Genomic DNA, 12,550 nt, shown 5'->3' on the forward strand with positions numbered 1-12,550 from the left:
GGAGAAGGGAAGGGACTTGCCCCAAGTGACAGGGGTGCCAACAGCAGAACTGGCACAGGACCCCCCCACCCCCCGGTTTCTGGTCCATGCCAAGCACTCTCTCCTCTCCTAGTCTTTCCCTGGCACTCCCTTCAGCCTGGCACACTTCCCACCCCTCTCTGGGATCCTCTGAACTCTTCCCTCAGGTTTCTGTGTGGCACCACCTCCTCCAGGAAGGCTTCCTTGAACCTCTGCGTAGGGCCAGTGCCTCCTCAGGTTCTCCATGGCCCCACTGTGTCCCTTTGTCCCTCCCTGACAACCCCACACTGGGTGGGCCTGCCTTCCTTACTCAGCTAGTATGATCTCGGGGTCACGGACCACACTCGATTCCTAGTGGGGGACTGGAGCTGGCTGGCAGTGGCTTTTGAGAGCTGGTTAAATTTTTAGGAATTTTGTGAATGGGTTGTTAAGCTCGGCCATTGTTAATAATTACATTTTACAAACTTACAATTAAAACCAGTCTCTTCAAAAGGGAAATGCATGCTAAAAACTCACCACTTCCCAATTATCTTCCTGATATCTAAACTAAGGTTATTTAGGGGCACCCGGGTGACTCGTCGGTTAAGCGTCAGACTTTGGCTCAGGTCATGATCTCACAGTTCTTGTGGGTTCGAGCCCCGTGTCAGGCTCTGTGCTGACAGTTCGGAGCCTGGAGCCTGCTTCGGATTCTGCGTCTCCCTCTCTCTCTGCCCCTTCCCCACTCACACTCTGTCTCTCGCTCTCAAAAAATAAATAAAACATTAGAAAAAAAATTTTTTAACTAAGGTTATTTATGGCTATCGTGTCGAGTGTGGACACGCACGTTACAAAGGTGTGGACCAACTTGGCGTTCAGCGACATCACATTGGTGCCTTGATACCTGCCATGCTAGGAACGAGCAAATGCCACGTATCGGGGCCCTTCACCCCATCCCAGAGAGCTGGCTGTCAGACATTTCTCAGTGCACCGCTGAATTCACCTCTGACCTCCTGGCCCTTCCCGCAGTGCCGAGTGAGACGAGACAAGATGAGACAAAGAACGTACCCTTCGCCTTGGGAAGCAGGATTATAGGCTTCCAACATCTGCCGCCAAGTGCTGGCTCTAGCCCTTGCCCTGTTTTCTTCCTGGGGCTTTCACGGGGACACAGGTCAGGCTTATGGCTGGGGCCTGTATCTGCGGGTACTGGGGTGCAGGGGAGTCAGCTTTCCCAGGCCAGGACCGAGGGGCCCCAGAGAGGCGGTAGGTGTGGGCGGCCTTGGCAGGGTGCACAGAGAGCAGAGCCCAGAGGAGGTCCCGTTGCTTCCCCTCCCAAACGGTCCATGGCAGTGTGCCACCTTCTTGCACCCCTCCCAGCCTGGCTGCGGCAGAAGGGGAGGGCAGAAAGGCCATGTGGCTGGGTGGCTTCGGAGAGGGTGCCTGAAGTGCTGCCCTCCCTTAGGACTGTGGGTAAGAACTGGCCCTTTCGGGTTCTTTCTCTTTTCTTTTTTTTTTTTCTTTCTTTTTTTTTTTTTTTTTAGAGATACCGTGCATGTGCAAGGGGAGGGGAGGGGCAGAGAGAGAAGGGGAGAGAGAATCCCAAGCAGGCTGGGCTTTGTAGTGTCAGCACAGAGCCCCACACAGGGTTCAATCCCACGACCCTGGGATCATGACCTGAGCTGAAATCGAGTCAGATGCTCAACTGACTGAGCCACCCAGGTGATCCTGAGGGGGTGCCACTTTTAAGAAAGAACATGGGGGAGAAAAAAAAAGAACACGAGGGGCGCCTGGGTGGCTCAGTGGGTGGAATGGCTGACTCTTGGTTTTGCCTCAGGTCGTGATCCCAGGGTCGTGGGATCGAGCCCTGTGTGGGGCTCTGCCCTGGCAGTGTGGACTCTCTCTCTCTTTCTCTGCCCCTCTCCCACTCGCACGTGCGCGCTCTTTCTCTCTCTCTCAAAATAAATAAACGTTAAAAAAAAAAAAAAGCCCACCCTTTGGGCAGCAGACCCTTTAACATCCCAGAAAGTCAGGGATGAGGAAGAAGACAGGCGGAGCACTTTCTACCCATTGCCTCATCTAACAGTCCTGCTCTCCCCTCATCATACAGAAGGGGACACCCATGAACTTGCAGCTCACCTAGCCCAGGGGTTTCCTGCAGCTCTTCTACAATGTTTCCGAACCAGGGGCAATGTTGCCCCCCAGGGCACATTCGGCAACACCTGGAGACATGATTTTATTGTCACAACTGGGAGGGGGACGTTACTGGCATCTAGCGTGTAGAGGCCATGGATGTTATTATTAAACATCCTACAATGCCCAGCCCCCCCCCCCCCCCCCCCCAAAAAGGATGGTTCAGGCCAAAACATCAACAGTGTTGAGGCTGAGAAACCCGGATCTGGAAAGATGTACTCAGACACACCCGTGCAATGTCAGTCCCCAGTTAAGAACCCTGGTCTCCAACCTCTTAATTTGTAGAAGAGGAATGCACAGAGGGCAGAGTGGATACATGGCTGGTTCAAGGTCATCCAGCAAGAACCCCTTGCAGCCTGTGCAGTGAGCACAGCACCTGCACACAGCAGCAGCTCAGTAGGGAAGAAGGCCAGGAAAGGACTGGGTTCTGGCCTAAAACTCCTCAAGGTCTTCCTGGGCGGGACCCTCATCGTGTCTTCTTCATCCTTGTTGGACCCCAACCTTCCCACAGCCAGCACAGCCCCTGAGCAGCCCCTTCTTGACTGCAGTGAGGAGGCCTGAGCCAGGCTGGGGGTGGGCGGGGCTGCCAAAGGGACAAGGGAGGGGGTGGCTTGAAGCCAACTTCACACATCTAAGCCAGAGAGGCCACAGCGGTTGACAGGGTATGCCATGGCAGTGGGCACTGGAGGGCTGGGTCCAGTTTCAGGTGGTGATGGGGCGGATATAGCCACCTCCCCACGGCTATGTCCCCGGCAAGGCATGTGGGGTATCTGTGGCGGGAAGGTCAGATTTTCCGACCTTACTTGACAGATGACTCGAGGTCCTCGATTAGCTAAAAGCCCTTGTCTGGTGCCTGCTTCTGGAACTGGCCTTGGGGAGCCCACTGGAGTTATGTCTGCGGGGACCCCAGCTGCCTCCTCCATTCTCCATCCTGCCCACCATCGTCACAGGAAGCAGAATTGCACAGTGTGGGCACACAGGCTCTATAGCTTCACTTCAGGGTTCATATCTGGCATTTATTTACTGGCTGTGTGTCCGTAGGCAAGTTATTCAGCCTCTCTGTTTCCTCATCTGTAGAATGGGGCTAACACCATTGCACCCCCCCTCATTCATAGGGTTGGTGGAAGGATCGAATGAGGTAATTTCTTTATAAAGCCCTTAGGATGCCTTAGAGTAATCACTCAATAAACGTGAACTATTATTGGTATTGTTTTTATTAGGCTACTCGCGTCCTCTGGAGTGGCTGTGAACTAATCTAATCCATGGTTCTCTCTAGCATCTCCGTCTCTCTGCTGCCCTCTAGTGGACGCTGGCTGCACTGTCCTGAGGGGCGCTTGGTTGTGTCCACATAGGTAATTTCTTCCTTCAAATTTCAAAGGAAATCTGTCATTGAAGGAAACGTTATGATTGATTCTTGGATAGAGTCAAACAGCGAATTACTTCCCCTTCCTCCCAAGTAGAAGTCACTTGGGGTTGGTGTTCGCATGTTGGTTTGCTTGAAGCAGCACCCTGTTGTAGTGGAAAAACTACAAGGGGGGGGGGAAGGGATTTTGCTTTTTGACATTGACGTTAATTGATCATTTTTAGTTTTTGCAGGTGTGATTACCCTTAACCCCAACACATTTCTGCAAACTTCCTCATTCGACTGTTGAAGCCAAACGTGATCACCCACAACCCCAGCGTGAGGATAACTTGTTCATTTCCTCAGATTCTGTCTCTTCCTCTTCCTCCTACAGTTGGGTGTGGAAACTGGGGAGCAGCAGAGACCATGTCTGTTTTGCTCACCGCTCTATCCCTGGTGCCCATGACAGGGTCTGGCACATGGTCGATGTTCAGTTCCTGTCTGTGAAATGGGTAAGGCACTCAACCACGTGGCCTTGTTGCTCCCTGCCCCCCTTTCCTCCTATTGAAGGGGCCACCACACAAGGGTGGGGGGGGGATCTTCTGAGGCATTACTGGGGGAGGGGAGGCCCTGTGCTGAGCGCTGATGGAATCTGGGAAGAGACTTATTTAAACGGAAAGATGAAAGTAAAGGGAGGGTTTGGCTGTTGGTGAGAGGAGGCGAGTGGGTTGGAGAAGGTCTGGACACCGACCTGGTTTGGCTGGTGGGAGGTTAGACCACGGGGAGGGGCAGCAAGAGTTCTGGACTCAGGCTGTCCCGGAGGCCCCCCAATAGGGGGAGTCTGAGATATGGAGCTGACAAGGCTACCCGAGGGAGCCTGGAACTTGGTCTCCCGCGGCACACCTGTGCCTGGGGACAACATGGCCAATGCTTACCCCGGATGCCGGATCAGCTCTGCAGCTCGCGTCCTGGCCTAAAAAAGGAACGCGCAACACCTGCGCCAGGTCTGTTGCCCTTCCCCACGCAGTCTTTATCCAGGTTTTTGTCTCTCAGCTCCGCCCTGGCCCCGCCCCTCACCCCCAGCCAATCGGAGAGCCCCAGCAACCCCCACGTCCAATGCGGAGCCTCTCGGCCCAAGCCCCGCCCCGCCTCCACCTGCAGCCGCGGCAGTGGACACTTTGCGATGCTGGGTCACCTGTGCTTGTTCGCGGAATCCTGGGCCTCTCCTCCGCTCTTGTGGGTGCTGGAAGGGATGGCGACCTGGGTGCCTGACGCGGAGCCAAGCGTGTACCCGGTCAGTGCCCGCTCTCGGGATCGCCCTATCTGGGGGCGGCACCTTCTTCACGTGCGCCCTCCTCCCTGTCCGCTCTGGGACTATTTAGCCTTTACTGCTGAGGCAGACTTTGTAGCCCCAATAAGTCCACCCTGAGCTGGGGCTGGCTGTCCCGTCCCCTCGCTGGCCCCGCTGTAGGGTCCAGACTTAGCCCCTTTCTCTCGGTCCTCTGCCTCCCGAGCCCATCATCGTCTTAAACCCAGGCAGCTTGGGTGTCCCAGCCCAGCCATGGGCTTTGGCTCCACCTAGTGGCATAAAGTGTAACTTCAGAGGCACTGACAGGCTGGGGCGAAGGTGGCGGCGCTGGTATGCAGGGGATACCTGGACACGGCCCGGTGACAGCGGAGTGAGCCCAAAGTGGCCTTTCTCTGCCTCAGCCCATCCCCTCCCTCCGCTCCGAGGGGAGGCCGGGGTGCTGCGGGAGGCTCTTGCCAAGCACAGATGCCCCTTCAGTCCCCTCTGCCCCCAGAAGGCTTTGGTGACCTAACAAGCAAGGACTCTCAGAGGAATTGGTGCCCCTGCCCCCCATCTCTGGCCTGGCCCTGACACCTGGCTGCTGCTGCTGCTGTCCCAGGGCTCCCACAATCCTAAGAGATCCTGCTTCCGTTCCCCTGAGTACTGGCACTCAAACCAGCCCTCTTTCCACTTTTCTCCCTGCCTTCATGCCGGCTTCTTCTCAGCCATTTGCTCTCTGCCCTATCTCATCACCCTCTGTCTGTGCCACTGTGTCTACATTTCCCGCCCTCCTGGTGGTGCGCTGCCCTGGTGCCATGGAGAAGCTTCTCACAGCCCTCTGGCCCCTGCGTCCACCTGCCTCTGTAGTCCCCAAATACGTTTGCCTCCAGTACCCACCACCCTCAGGAGGGACGAAGTGCCTGTGCCACCCTCTGAGGCTGGCTTGTGTCAGCCTCTGTGCCCTCAGCAGCTCCAGCCGCTGGTGGCAGTAAAGAAGTCCTTTCTCACATGACAGGGCACGACGGGACATGACATTGCTTCCTGCCTTGCTCTTAACTGGTTCCGTTGTCTTCCCGATCTGGAGCTGGACCCTGCCTCCACAGTCCAGCCAAGGCGATGTTTGTCCTTAGGGTGTGTGTGTGTGTGTGTGTGTGCGCGCGCACGCGTGTGAAGGGTCGTATGCTTTGGGTGGAAGTTAGGGAAGACCCGCCGGCCCAGGTTACTTCAATGTTGCCCGTCAGAGGAACCCATGGTCCGAGCCTCCAAAGGGACCATTCGAATATTTGACAGGGCAAAAAAAAAAAAAAAAAAAAAAGATTGGCTCTAAAATAAGAATACTGCAAAATTGAAATCAATAAATTCTTAATCAAATGTCCAACTGTAACATTATATCAACCTCATTAATTGTTAAATTTAGTATGCATAAAATTTTTATTACATTTGAAGGAATGTGTGGGCTGGGTTTTACGAGAATTCCCAATTGTAATTTAAATCAGTTACTCCTAGCCAAACGGTTTCAAGAGCAAAATTATAAATATCCTTTCAAAAATATTACAGCAGGTTTTTAATGTTTTAATATGTTTGCACTGATATAGGGCAAAGCTGTCAGAAACAGAAATGCCAGGGCTTGCAGAGGTCCGACAAACAGCTTTTTGTCTTAGGGTGAAGCAGGAGGCAGGCGTCAGTGAGGATGAGGGGGTGGGGGTGGTGATGGGGCACAGGAAAGTCTCAGGGGACAGGATGGGGACAGTGATGGTGACAGGGGGAGGGAGGTGTAATGTCTTCTTTTACTTCCTTTGTTTTTTTTTTTTCTTTTTTAAAAAAATTTTTTTTTTCAACGTTTATTTATTTTTGGGACAGAGAGAGAGACAGAGCATGAACGGGGGAGGGGCAGAGAGAGAGGGAGACACAGAATAGGAAACAGGCTCCAGGCTCTGAGCCATCAGCCCAGAGCCCGACGCGGGGCTCGAACTCACGGACCGCGAGATCGTGACCTGGCTGAAGTCGGACGCTTAACCGACTGCGCCACCCAGGCGCCCCTTACTTCCTTTGTTTTTAAATTTTATTTTTTTTTTATTTATTTATTTTTTTTTTTTCAACGTTTATTTATTTTTGGGACAGAGAGAGACAGAACATGAACGGGGGAGGGGCAGAGAGAGAGGGAGACACAGAATCGGAAACAGGCTCCAGGCTCTGAGCCATCAGCCCAGAGCCCGACGCGGGGCTCGAACTCACGGACCGCGAGATCGTGACCTGGCTGAAGTCGGACGCCCAACCGACTGCGCCACCCAGGCGCCCCTTAAATTTTATTTTTTATGTCTTCTTTTACTCCTTCAGGAAGTGTTACTCAACCCCTTAAGTTGGGGTACAGGGGCTCCTCTGGACTTGTGGGGTCATGGAGTCTTATAGGAGCAGGGGCAGGAAAGGGCCACACTGTCGCTGAGTGAAGATTAGGGTTCAGGCTTGAGCTCACCCACGGGGAGCCCATGTGCCCAGTCCTCAGCCCAAGAGGAATAAGTTCTTCTAGGAGGGTTGTGATGAGAGGCATCTGGGGCCAGCCCTCAGAGGTGCCTTTTGCAGGGACCCCCAAACTGGGAACACTCCTTTGCTAAGGGCTCTGGGCCCTTGGCTTCCGGGTCCTGTCTTCCTCCCGCCCCCACCCTACTTTATTGCCACCTCAAAAGTTCTGTCAAGTCAGTCCCATATTTTCCTTCATTTCATTCTCTCTGGTTAGAAGGACTAGCCCAGGATCCACCAAAAGTTCCCCAAGTGGGATCCCCTTTCCTTCAGGGCACAAACACTCAGTCTTTATAAACCCTGGTTATGTGATGGCCAGCCTGGGTGGGGAGGACAGATGTTGTCATTTCTTCCTGGGAAGATCTCATGACCCACAAATGGCCACATGACCCCTCCCAAGGCCAAAAAAAAAAAAAGGGGGGGGGGGTGGGGAGAAGAAAGAACAGTGAACAGCAAAAGGAATTTAGTGTTAACAATAATAAAGTTTTGAGTTGCATTTTGCTACTTAAAATTAGATATGTCACAACCTTGTGGCCTGTCACTGGGTTGGTTTCTCTCTAAACTGTCTGGGTCCTGCCTACTCTCCACCCCAGGTCCTTTGTTGGAGTGTGGGTCCTGGGTCGAGAAGAAACTCCCTCCCTCTGAGAAGGGAATGGGGAGGGTGTGGCTTGACCTCGGGGTGGCCTGATGCAGCCTGGAGCTGTGCATGAGTAAAGAAACAAGGAAAGAAGCATAGTGTTCATGTATGGTGTTTATATCCTAACTGAAGCCACAAGACAGTGGGAGGGGGGTATTAAATTCAGTGACGTTAGCTTGGCTACTCCGAGAACCTACACGGCTTCTGAATGTGCTCTTCCAACACCTAGAAAAAAGCAGAAGTGAATAGGCCATAAAAGCCCAGGAAGAGGCCCACGAGGTGGACCTGCTTCTGAATGTTTCATTATTTTAATCCTTGCAACAATCCCCAAAAGCAGATATGATTCCCCATTCTAAAGATAAGAAAGTTAAGGCTCAAGTAGCTTGCTCAAGGCCGCACTTGGATTGGAACCCACATTCATCTGGCTCCAAAGCCTTTGCCCGTTTCACGACGTACACGTGTATTACTGGGGCGTCTGGGTGGCTCAGTTGGTTCAGTATCCAACTCTTGATTTAGCCTGTGGCCAGGATGCATGAAAGGAGAGGGGAGAGACAGGAAGAGAGTTACAGAGAGAGTGTATGAGCCCTGGAGTACTATTGGATCACCAGCTTTTTACCTTGACTTTTCAAATTTATGTCAATGAATTTTTATTTATTTATGTATTTATTTATTTTTGTTGAAGCCCGTTTGAGCTGGATTTTTGCCACTTGCTACTGCAAGAATTCTAGCTAATACTATTCTACAATTAAATGTGGTACGAACACGGAGCTCTTCCCTGCTGGAAAGGGAAAGGTGACTGGGGTATTCACAGTCCTTGATGGCGAGTGACAGAAAGCCAGCTGGAGTTAGATGATGCAGACTGGGGGTTTACCAGAAGGCCAGAGGAGTAGCTGGGCCTCTAGGGCCCTGGGAACAGGAGCCAAGTCCCGGCTGTGACTAGTGTTCTCTGTGGTGCTATTCTCTGAGTTGCTGTGGCTCTGGCTTCGTCCTGCCTGTTGGCTTTTTCCCCTCTGGGTGGACAGAACATGGCCTTCTATCTCAGCATTTGGCCACTATCGAAAGACTGATGCTGTTTCCTCACTTGAGCTTAGAATGTTCATGAATGGCCCGGTCTGGGTCAACTGATACTCAAGGAGAACTGTCATCTGTGACCAGAGGGGAGGGTTACTTGGGACTCACCTCTGTTTTGAGGGTCTTTTCCAGAGGAGAGGGGCTTCTCATGAGACGGGGAGCCCCCTTACAAAGTGTCTTCCACAGCAGTGCAAGTACTGGTCAGCTAGTCTGTCTCAGACACCGTGCTGGGGACCATCTGGGGTTCCAGGAGCATTCTTGCTCCCTGCAGATTTTGCAGGGATTGAACGATAGACCCAGATGTCAGACAGGGTCAGGTTCTTGGCTTCACTCTTGGAAAAAGTGGATAGAAGGACCAGGCTCCCTTCCCGTGCTTTCCTGACTTGGCCTAACTTACTGTCACCAAGACTGCTAGCTGGCCATGTTGTCACCAAAGGGAAAACTGCATTTCCCAGCCTCCCCGTAGCTAGGTGCACTCGTGCGGTCAGGTGCAGCCAATGAGATGTACTTGGACCTGTGTGGTACCTCGAGGCTCCCTTTCTGTGGGAGAGAATAAGCTCCTATCTTGGGTAAGCCTGTATTTTGGATTTGCTGCTTATCCATCTGAATCTGATCCCAGTCAATGTAATCACCATCTTGGTCACAGACAACATTCTAGATGGATCTAAATGTGTACTAGCTCCACTCTGAGGACTACAGGGAGGCTACGGAATGCGGGAAGCAGGAGGGGGAGGAGGGGATGTGGGCTTTGTAAGCCCCGGCCAGCCCTCCCGAGAGAGCCAGGAAGGATTCCGGCTCCCGCTCACTGGTCCAACCTCACCCATCAGAGAAGTTGGGGGTGAGGTGGGTGCTGATTTTTCCACGAGCAGATGAGGGGCCTGAGCATTTGCCAAGGGCCCCAGAGCTGGTAGGGGGTAGATATGAAACTTGACCACATATTTGGCAGACTCTTAAAATTGTTGACGCTTTTCCCGCTACTCGTGGGTGTTTGTCTGAGTCGGAGGTCGAAGGCGTAGGGAGGCATGTCCAGAGCGACCTGGTGTAGTGCGGAGGGTGTGAGGCCCATGCAAACCTGAATGCACGAACCTGTCTCATTTCTGGGGCCCGATTAGTGGGTCTTCCGGGCTTTGGTTTGAGCTCAAAAATCTGACATTTAAGCATTCTCATAGGGAAGCAAAATGAGAAAATGCCGTCTGTGTGACTGTCCCAGAGATTCTCCTGAACCGAGTCTCCTCATCAGACTCCTCCTGGGCTAGTTGTCACTTAGGTAAGAGCCCGCCAGCCCCTCTGCTCAGGGCAGCCTCATGAGTGGGTGGGCAATATCCTGGGTCCCTTCTAGGCCGTGGGCGTGCTTGCCCTTGTGGACCCTATGACTCTGTACTGTCTTCTCCGTTTCTACAAGGCCATCAGGAGCTATTCGATTCCAAACAGCAGAAACCCCAACTCAAACCGGCTGAAAGTATAAGAGGACTCATCAGCTTACGTCCTGGAAAGTCTCAAAGTAGGCCTGGTTTCTCGACACCTTTCTATGAAACCCCCTGTTGTAATTCCAGGATGGTTGCCAAACATCTCCGGGGCTGCAGGCTTCCTCCGTGCAGATTAAAATATGCCCACGAGTGCCCTGACACTTCCTTTAAAAGATGGAGCCAAGTTCCCTTCTCCTTGAGTGCTCTTCCAACACCTAGAAAAAAGCAGAAGTGAGTAGGCCCTAAAAGCCCAGGAAGAGGACCACGAGGTGGACAACGGAGGCCTCTGACCAACAGCCAGGGAGAACCTCGCCCCCGGCCAGTGGCCACTGAAAGGTCTTGAAGCAGGGCCACTTTAATCCAATGAGCTTGGCAGTTGGTCCTCAGCCCCGGCCGGACCTCAGGTGACAGCAGCCCCTCGTGAGAGACCCTGAGCTGCAGCCACCCAGCAGAAGCTACTCCTGGATCCCCGGCCCATGGAAACTGAGGTAACAAACATTTGTTGTTTTAAGCCACAGTTTTGGAACAATTGGTTAAGCAGCAATAGACAACATATTCAGCTTGTCCAGGGAAGACGATGTGGTTCTAGAAGTTTGTTCAGGAAAGAGAAGAAGCTTCTGTCTCAGAAACCTCCAGCAAAACCTTCCTCCTAGAGGAATGTGGGGGCCACTCAAAGTACTTGGCTCTAAGTCAGGAATTAGTGAATTTTACCTTGGTTCTGCAATTCTGTGAAGGAAAACAAGTTGATTGCTTTTCTTTTCTGTTCTTTTTTTTTTTTTTTTTTTTTTTTTGTGGAAGCTCATTGCCCCAGTGCTGCCTGTGAGACATGACCTTCCCCGACTGATGTCATTCCAGGCTCAAGGTCATCAGTGAGGCAAAACAGCTCCCTCTAAACTCTCTTTATCAGAAAGTTCATGCCTGGATGGGGCAGTGGTCCCTCCTCCTGGGAGAGCAGTAACCACTCTTGATAAGTGCAAATATATATGTATATACACACGTGTGTGTGTGTGTGTGTGTAGATATATGTATTTTATTTATTTATTTATTTATTTATTTATTTATTTATTTATTTTGCTAAAAAACTACTGCTCTAAGTTTTTTTTTTTTTTTTAATGTTTTTATTTATTTTTGAGACAGAGACAGAGCGTGAGCAGGGGAGGGGCAGAGAGAGAGGGAGACACAGAATCTGAAGCAGGCTCCAGGCTCTGAGCTGTCAGCACAGAGCCCAACACGGGGCTCGAACTCACAAACCAAACCATGAGGTCATGACCTGAGTGGAAGTTGGATGCCCAGTCGACTGAGCCACCCAGGCGCCCCTACTGCTCTAAGTTTGTTGAAAATGGTCCAACACTATGTGAATCCTGGGTTAAGTGACTGTATAGGGACAACATTCACTGTCATGGGTGATCTATGGGCTGCCAAACGTAACAGAAGGGGTCAGGAGGACACAACAGTTTGCGTGTGTGTGGTAACAGCTTTATTGAGATATAATTCACATACCACACAATTCATCCACTTAAAAGGCACAACCCAGCATTTTTTAGTATATTTGCAGAGTTATACAACAACCACCATAATCAATTCTAGAACATTTTCATGTTCATCACCCCAAAAAGAAACTTCATACCTTGTAGATATCATCCCCTCTACTTTCTGTCTCTTGTTGGTGTGTTTTAAATATATCTTTTGTTTGCCAGCAGATAAGATTCTGAAAAAAATGGAGAGAAGTTATATTGTCCAATGTAAAATATAAGATATAGTGTAGATTGTTGTCATGAAATGTTCTCCATGGCATGTGTGTGCTTTCTGACGTATACATTTTTATCCAATGGGCTGTAGTTTTGTTGAAAGTCTATTATGATTGATCTTTGTCATCTGGGAAGGTGTTGGGTGCAGGGAGGGGATATGTGGGGGGTGCTGGCCTTGGCTGGGATGGACCTTGTGGTGTGGTATAGTGGTAGGGGTTGTCAAGGCAGTCCAGAGAGCTTGTGTGGGGACAGGGAGAAGTTGACATTCCGGGTTGGGTGGTGACCTGATTTGCCAAG

General features: G+C 51.6%; 1 protein-coding gene and 1 long non-coding RNA gene across 2 annotated transcripts in view; one reads left to right on the plus strand and one right to left on the minus strand.

Annotated features, from left to right (window-relative positions):
- Positions 1-3,380: 3,380 nt before the first annotated feature.
- LOC123582724 lies at positions 3,381-4,592 on the minus strand. Its single transcript, XR_006704527.1, has 2 exons — positions 4,462-4,592; positions 3,381-3,567 (listed from the first exon to the last, which is right to left on the minus strand). It is a non-coding gene; the product is annotated as an uncharacterized LOC123582724 (long non-coding RNA).
- A 116-nt stretch (positions 4,593-4,708) lies between these two features.
- Positions 4,709-12,550, plus strand: part of LOC123582721 (cholesterol side-chain cleavage enzyme, mitochondrial) — a 28,260-nt gene continuing 20,418 nt past the window's right edge. The window contains exons 1-3 of the mRNA XM_045449101.1: positions 4,709-4,820; positions 10,209-10,306; positions 10,442-10,993. The gene's annotated coding sequence lies outside the window, so the exon portion shown is untranslated. The remainder of the gene's footprint in view (positions 4,821-10,208; positions 10,307-10,441; positions 10,994-12,550) is intronic.

The sequence above is a fragment of the Leopardus geoffroyi genome, chromosome B3 (genome assembly GCF_018350155.1).
Source record: "Leopardus geoffroyi isolate Oge1 chromosome B3, O.geoffroyi_Oge1_pat1.0, whole genome shotgun sequence".
Classification (NCBI taxonomy): domain Eukaryota; kingdom Metazoa; phylum Chordata; class Mammalia; order Carnivora; family Felidae; genus Leopardus; species Leopardus geoffroyi.